Genomic DNA, 7,991 nt, shown 5'->3' on the forward strand with positions numbered 1-7,991 from the left:
ACCCTGGCAAATAGAGGATGAAGAGTTTTCCTGGCAGAGGGGATTCCATGAGCAAAGGCTACAGCCAGAAACAACATGCCGTATGGGGAGAATTGAAACGAATTTGGGCTGCGTGAAGCATGAAGTTTAACTCGCAGTAGATGGATAAAATGAGACTGAAAGGTCAGCAGGAGCCAGATTGAGTAGAGCCTTGAGTGCCAGGTCAAGAAGGTTGAACTAAACACTGAAGGCCATAGGGAGCCATGGGTGGTACTAGAGCAGTGGTGGCCCTAGTGAGGTATTCATTTCAGAAAGATTTTTCTAGTAGTCCTTGTAGAACATGCTTTAGACAGAGAATCCAGTGTGCCTGCTGGGGTGTTGGTCTGGGTGAAGGAATTTAAGACTTGAGTTGGGACAGGGATGGAGTGTATGTGAGGACGAGTGTGCAAGGTGAATGGGTGTTACTGGGAGGGAGGAGGAGCTGAGCAGATATGCTGGTTCTGACTTGGGTGACCACACGGGTGGGTGGTGGTGCCACTGTGAGAGAAGACGACAGATGATAAAGAGTGCAGGACTCTGGTATGGTCTCAGGCCAGCTCTCAGTGATGGCCATCGCTCTCCCTCTCGTCTTGCAGCTTTGGGGCACAACCTGAAGACCCTCACAGTCAGTGTCAGCTTCTCCACCTTCTGGTATTCATCAGACAGGATCAACAGCTCAGCCACGTTCAACTCCACTGAGAGGGTCCTGCAGAGCCTGGTGAGACCCTGGTCCCAGCAGCTCCTGGTGGGTTAAATCCCACCCAGCCCCTCCCCCAACCCCTGTCCCTCCTCCTCATCTTCCTTTCCTTCCTCCCCAGCTGGATCCTTGTTGAAGAAGAGCAGCCTGGGCCCCTTCTCCTTGAGTGGCAGACTGGTCTCCCTCAGGTAAGACCCTCCCTTGAGCACTTGCCCCTAATGTCCACTTTTGTGACCACCCCTCTCTCAGTTTCCCCACTCGACTCCCATTTCCTGCTTCCTGTTCGGGCCAAACCCCAGAGGTTTCAGGACCTCTCTCTAGATTCCCCACGTCCCTCTCTCCCCAGGTCTGAGAAGGATGGGGCAGCCACCAGTGTGGACGCTGTCTTCACCCACCACCCTGACCCCGTGGTCCACCATGCCTCTGTGCTGGGAGATGAGAGTCTCCACCTGTCTGCTCTTCCTCTCAGTGGCTCCAGGCTCTGCACCCTGGAGTTTATGCATACAGAGAGAGCACCAGCTACATTTCTGGAGGATCAGCTGGAACCTCAGCAACCTGGAGCCCACATCCTCGGAGTACACCGCCCTGCAGACAGACACCCAGGACCAGGTGGGGTCTCCCCTCTCCCGTCTCTCCTTGCCCTGAGAGCACCCTCATTCCTCTGCCTGACTTACATCTGTTACATTATTGTTTCAATCCTTCACTTTCCCTGCGTGTCTGGGTTCTCTCACTTCCCAGAGGTGATGTCCTAGCTGCCTTCCCCATTTCTCATGTGGATAAACTGAAGCTCAGAAAGGGGAGTATTTTGCCTAAGGTCACACAATGAGTTAGGGGCAGAGCCAGGATTTGAAGTCAGGTCTCCTTTGCCCCAAGATCTGTGATCTTTCACTGGCCCAGTGGCCACCTGCATCCACAGGAGACATCCATCTCACCCACTCTCCCTCCCATTTGTTCTAGGTCACCAAGCTCTACAGAGGCAGCCAGCTGTGAGACATATTCCACTCCTGCCTGGTCACCGACTTGATGTAGAATGAGGAGATTGGAAGCATTGGTTGAGCTGATGGCTGATGGCTCTGAGCTCCCGTGACACATCCTTGATCTGGAAGTCACTTACATGGTGCTCATTCTCCTGCACATCCCTGTCAGCTAATCCTACCATCTCCATTCATAGGTTTTCGGTGGTTGAGAAAAGCATTAACATTTGAGGCCACCAACCTCCAGCATCCTGCTCCTCCTCCTCTTCTGGAGACTTTCAACAAATATCAGCAATCTAACTGTGCTCTCCAATAGTGAAGCCACTAACCACATGGGGCAATTTAAATTTTTTATACACCATTGGGATATGATTCACATATTGTGTATGGGGGTGTTGTATTTTTTAGGTTTTTGTATATACAATGTCTTCTCCTCTGCAAAACAAATAGTTTTACCTCTTCCCGTCTAATCTGGGTTTCTTTTATTCCTTTTTCTTGCCTAATTGCCCTCATTAGAACCTCTAGTACCTGTTATTAACATGTGAGATGAGGGAAGATATCATTGACTTGTCCCTGGTCTTAGGGGGAAATTTTCAGTCTTTCACATTGAATATGGTGTTAGCCTTGGGTTTTTCATCGATGCTATTTATAAGTTGAGAAAGTTTTTTTCTATTCCTAATTTGTTGAGTGTTTTCATTTTTAGGCATGAAGGGCGTTGTATTTTGTGAAATTCTTTTCCATGTGTATGGTTGAAAATACGTGGTATGGCCATTATTCTATTAATATGGTGTATTACATAATCAAGTTTTCAGATATTAAGCCAACCCTTCAACTAGAGGTGAGAGATTAAGATGTTCTCAAGTCTGTCCTCGGCCTGCCACATCCCTGAGCACTTGTGGCCTTCTAGATGCCCACAAATACACTGCAGCTTTTCAAAGCCCCCTGTGGACATCTCATTCCCCCAATTTTTCTTCTAAGTTTTTGGCTCACCTCTTACCTGCCTCAGCTGGAATCACTCCCTCAGGCCACTACAATAGAAAACAATTAGCTCTGATTGTTTTTACCAAGTGCCTTGGGGACCGACTTTCCACTCTGGGCAAGCTCTGAGTCAAGTAAGGACAAGCCCTGAACATGGAGCTTTTTCGGGGAGCTGCCAGGCAGGTCAGCTAATGACAGTTCGATGGGGATGGTTCTTTTCAGAGCTCTAAACCCATTATGGCTGCTTGGCTTCTGGTTGTCTCAGCCACCATGGTTCTAAGACTGATGGTTTTCAAAGTTATGGAGGATATTGTGAGAGCAGGATGTGAATAGTGAAAGTTATAGTGCCACAAAATTTGCTACCTTTATCAAGATTCCACCGTGTATCTTCACTAAATCCTCCTCAGATTCTTACAAGCCTTTGAAAAATTTCTAGGCTCTGGAAAGTTGATTTTGACCATTTTTACCAGTGTTCTCATTGTTGTTATGCATTTTCAAAAGTCCCTACTCCAAAGTTTCAAAAATGTTCTCCCCGTGGTTATTTATTTATAAATTACGTACTTGAAATTAAATTACATGAGAAATTCAGTTCCTCACTCACACACACTAGCAACATTTTAAGTGCTCGATAACAACATGGGGCTAATAATGAGTGTATTTGGTAGTGCAGACAAATGTTTACATTACTGCAGAAAGTTCTCTTGGACAGGACCCAAAAGCAGGGTATCTAGAATCACGGTAGTATTCCAGACACCCTTGTTCATCCTTTGTGCCCTTCCAGGTCTGTCCTTCACAGTAACCACACTGGAATGGACTCCCTGTGTACCTTGCCACCGAGACTGGACAGAGTTGCCATCTATGAGGAATTCCTGTGGCTGACCCAGAATGGTACCCAATTGCAGAACTTGACCCTGGACAGGAAGAGTGTCCTTGGGGATGGTAAGTCTCCCTGGTCATTGTGAAAGGAAGTGAGGCCTTTCTGGGAACTCTGGACGCCTGGGGTTGAGAGAGAATTGAACTTTCTCAGGCTGGCAGGTGGTGGCACAGTCCCCCAGTCTTTCCCCACCATTGAGAGAGAGAAAAGAACACCAGTGTAATATTGGTGATCCTCACCTTCTCCTAGACAGCTCTGTGACCTCAAACTAGTCACTGCCCCTCTCTGGACATTTGTTTCCTTATCTCTGCACTGAAAGCCACTGGGCCAGATGGTCAGTGAGGGCCTCTAGCTGTGTGTGAAGCAGACTTGCAGGTTTGGGGGTGGATGTTTTTCCTGATCCACAGGCTATAGTTTGCCAAGTCCCACTCTAGATGAGCACCAATGCTCTAGAACTTTCTGCAGTGGTGGAATGTTCTATATCTGTGCTGTCCAGTGCATAGCTGCATATGGCTGTTGAGTGCTCGAAGGATGGTATTGTGACTGGTCTTTATTGTTACTGATTTTTAATGTTACTGAGGTATTAAAATTTTTATTTTATTTAACTAAAGTTAATTTTAATTCAAAAAGAGACTTGTTGCTGCTGCATATGAGACAGCACACCTCTAAGTGGTTGTCTGGATAGAGGTACACGTAGGGGGAACTGCATCCCTCCCCCCCATGCCCACTGGGTGCCGTGTGTCCTCCCCTTCTGGACTTTATGTTGTAGCTGGCAATAACAAGAATAGAGAATTGAAACTTATCAATTATTTGATGTGAAAAAACTCATACTTGCAGGCGGAAATCAGAAAAGACTTCCTGCAGGAAATTACATTGTAGGTTAATCCTAGAAAATGAATATTAAGCAAATAGATAAAGGAGAAGGGGATGATGTGTTTCTAGGCACGGAAGAACACTTTTCAGTGTAAATTTACAAATTTAGAGAGATCCCATAGGCTTGCCAACTGTGATGACCCATTCTCCCCACGGCCGTCGTAAGAAAGTCCATTCAAATTCACTCATCTGTGCCCAGAGGTATGAATTTGGTTTAATTTATTACACTTTTGTTCTGTGATAATGGCCTTGGATTTTGTAGCAAAGTGTGCTCACTTTTTAGAGATGGAACTAAAATGGGGTGAAACATCATGATGTCTACTTTACTTTAATATTTCATTGAATACATGGGATGATTCAAGTGTGGCAAGTGTTAATAATTTATACATTGATGAAATATTGTTTTAATTGGATGGAATATACATTGGTAAATATAGATGATGGATGTTTATGAGACTGTTCCCTTTATTTTTCTGTGTATCTAAAAAGTTATATTAAAAAGAGTGAATCACACTCACATGCATTCTCCATTTCATTCACTTCCAGAATATTCTCCCAACAGAGATGACACCTTTATTGTGAAGCCTGGTAAGCCTGCAGGAAGCCACAGCCCAGGGTAGGAGGCGCGTATCTTGATGTTGTGCCTCATCGAAGAGAACCATGTGAACAGGTTTTTGGATGATGAGGAAAGTTGGCCAACCCTTGTCAAGGAGGGTTGAGGCACAGTGGGGTCAGCAGGAGCACTGGGGCGATGACAGGAGGTGGTTCACCCCACCACTTGTCTCCCCAGACCTCCTTGTCTGGGCCCTCACCCTCATCTTCTTGGCGGGACTCCTGGTGCTTATACAGGCCTGACCTGCTGTCTCCTGGTAAGACATGACATGTTGCTTGTCTTCTTACTATTGGGTTGTAAGAGCTCTTTATATAATATAAATACACATCCTTTTCTAGGGATATGTTTTGCAGATGTTTTCTCCCAGTCTGTGCGTGGCTTGCCTTCTCCTTCACAACATGAGTCATTGGGGAAATGTAAGGGACAGTCATCATGAGATTCCACCACACTTGAGAATGGCTATAATTAAAAAGACTGACTATAGCAAGAGTTGTTGAAGATGTCAAGTCACTGAAACTCTCATCGAGTGCTGGTGAAAAATAGCTTGGATGCGTCTTTAATAATTCCATACGTCTACCCAGACATTCCTCTCCTAGGAATCCATCCAAGGGAAATAAGCCCATATGTCTATACACAGACTTGTACACACGTGTTGATAACAACCTATTTATAGCAGACAAAAACGGAAAACAACACAAATGTCCATCTACGGGTGAATGGATATGCAAAGTGTGGTATATCCCCACCTTAGAATACTGTTCAACCATAAAATAGACTGAATTATTTTTTCTTTTTTAATTATTTTACTGAAATTATAAAGGGTTTTAACATTGTGTAATTTCGGGTGTTCATTATTATTTGTGAATTTCTGTATAGACTGCATCGTGCTCAGCACCAGTAGTCTAACATTTATCCATCACCATGCATATGTGCCCATTTAACTCTTTCACTCAACACCCAGCCCCCTTCCCCTCTGGAAACCACTAATCTGTTCTCTTCATTCCTGTGTATGTTTATCTTCTACATATGAGTGAAATCATGCATATTTGTCTTTGTCTGGCTTATTTCATTTAACATCATACCCTCAAGGTCTATCCAAGTTGTTGCAAACAGGATGATCTTGTCTTTTTTTCTGGCTGAGTAGTATTCTATTGTATATAATACATACCACATCTTCTTTATCCATTCATCTGTAGCAGGGCACTTGGGTTACTTCCATGTCTTGGCTATTGTGACTAATGCTGTAGTGAATGCAGGGGTGCATAAATCTCTTTGAATTGTTGATTTCAATTTCTTCGGATAAATACCCAGTAAAGAGATAGCTGGAAGTTATGGTATTTCTATTTTTATTTTTTTGAGAAATCTCCACACTGTTTTCCCTGGTGGCTGCACCAGTTTGCATTCCCACCAGCAGTGTGTGAGGGTGCGCTTTTCTCCTTATCCTCTCCAACATTTGTTATTTTTTGCCTTGGAAATTATGGCCATTCTGACAGGTTTAAGGTGAACTCTCATGGTAGTTTTGATTTGAATATTCCTAATAATTAGTGATGTTATACATCTTTTCATGTGTCTGATGGCCTTCCATATATCTTCTTTGGAAAAATGTCTATTCATATCCTCAGCCCATTTTTTGATTGTAGATCATAGTTGCAAATCCTTCTGGTTGCTGTATGTGGGACGTGGCCTCAGCATAGCCGGACAAGTGGTGAGTCTGTGTGCGTCTGGGATCCGAACCTGGGCTGCCAGTAGAGGAGCGCGCACTTAACCATTTAGCCACGGGGCCGGCCCTGTCTTTTCGTTTTGTTCATCATTTCCTTTGCCTTGCAGAAGGCTTTTAGTCTCATGTAGTCCCATTTGTATATTTTTTCTTTGCTTTCCCTTGCCTAAGTAGACATGGTATTGGGAAGGGTGCAGCAAAGACCGATGTCAAAGAGTGTACTGCGTATATTTTCTTCTAGGAGTTTTATGGTTTCAAGTGTTAGATTCAAGTTTTTTATCCATTTCGAGTTAATTTTTGTGTATGGTGGAAGATAATGATCTTCTTTCATTCTTTTGCATGTGTCTGTCCTGTTTTCCCAACAGCATTTACTGAAGAGACTTTCCTTTCTCCATTGTATGACCTTGGCTCCTTTGTGAGAGATTAACTGACTACAGATGTGTGGTTTTCTGTCTGGGCTTTCAGTTCTGTTCCATTCATCTATGAGTCTGCTTTTGTGCCAATACCATGCCATTTTCATTACTATAGCTATGTAATATATTTTCAAGTTAGGATTGTGATGCCTCCAGCTTTGTTCTTTCCTCTCAGGATTTCTTTGGCTATTTGAGGCCTTTTGTTATTCCATATATCTTTTAGGATTCTGTGTTCTATTTCTATGAAGAATGTAATTGGAATTCTGATAGGGATTACATTGGATCTGTAGATTACTTTAGGTAATATGGACATTTTAACTGTGTTTATTCTTCCAATCCATGTGCATGGAATATCTTCCCATTACTCCAGATCATCACTGATTTCTTTCAATAATGTCTTATAGTTTTCATTGTATATGTCTTTAACCTCTTTGGTTAAATTTATCCCTAGAAACTTTTTTCTTTTTGTTGCAATTGTAAATGAGATTGTATTCTTGAGTTCTCTTTCTGTTAGTTCATTATTAGAGTATAGAAATGCAACTGATTGGGGTAAGTTGATTTTGTATGCTGCAACTTTGCTGTAATTGTTGATTATTTCTAATAGATTTCTGATGGATTCTTTAGGGTTTTCTATATTTACAATCATGTCATCTGCAAACAGCAAGAGTTTCCTTTCTTCCTTTCCAATTTGGATTCCTTTTTTTTTTTCTTTTTCCAGCCTAATTGCTCTGGCCACAACCTCCAGTACTATGTTGAATGGGAGTGGCAAGAGTGAGCACCTTTGTCTTCTTCCTGTTCTCAGAGGAATGGCTTTAAGTTTTTCACCATTAAGTA

At 43.3% G+C, this 7,991-nt stretch overlaps 1 long non-coding RNA gene across 2 annotated transcripts; it reads left to right on the forward strand.

Annotated features, from left to right (window-relative positions):
- Window positions 1-687: 687 nt before the first annotated feature.
- LOC131403683 (uncharacterized) lies at window positions 688-1,218 on the forward strand. Of its 2 annotated transcripts, none has more exons than XR_009219479.1 (3): window positions 688-736; window positions 837-903; window positions 1,185-1,218. It is a non-coding gene; the product is annotated as an uncharacterized LOC131403683 (long non-coding RNA). The 2 variants fall into 2 exon arrangements; XR_009219478.1 differs by lacking the exon at window positions 1,185-1,218 and adding an exon at window positions 1,062-1,125.
- Window positions 1,219-7,991: the final 6,773 nt, after the last annotated feature.

The sequence above is a fragment of the Diceros bicornis genome, unplaced genomic scaffold (assembly GCF_020826845.1).
Source record: "Diceros bicornis minor isolate mBicDic1 unplaced genomic scaffold, mDicBic1.mat.cur scaffold_784_ctg1, whole genome shotgun sequence".
In the NCBI taxonomy this organism is placed as follows: Eukaryota; Metazoa; Chordata; class Mammalia; order Perissodactyla; family Rhinocerotidae; genus Diceros; species Diceros bicornis.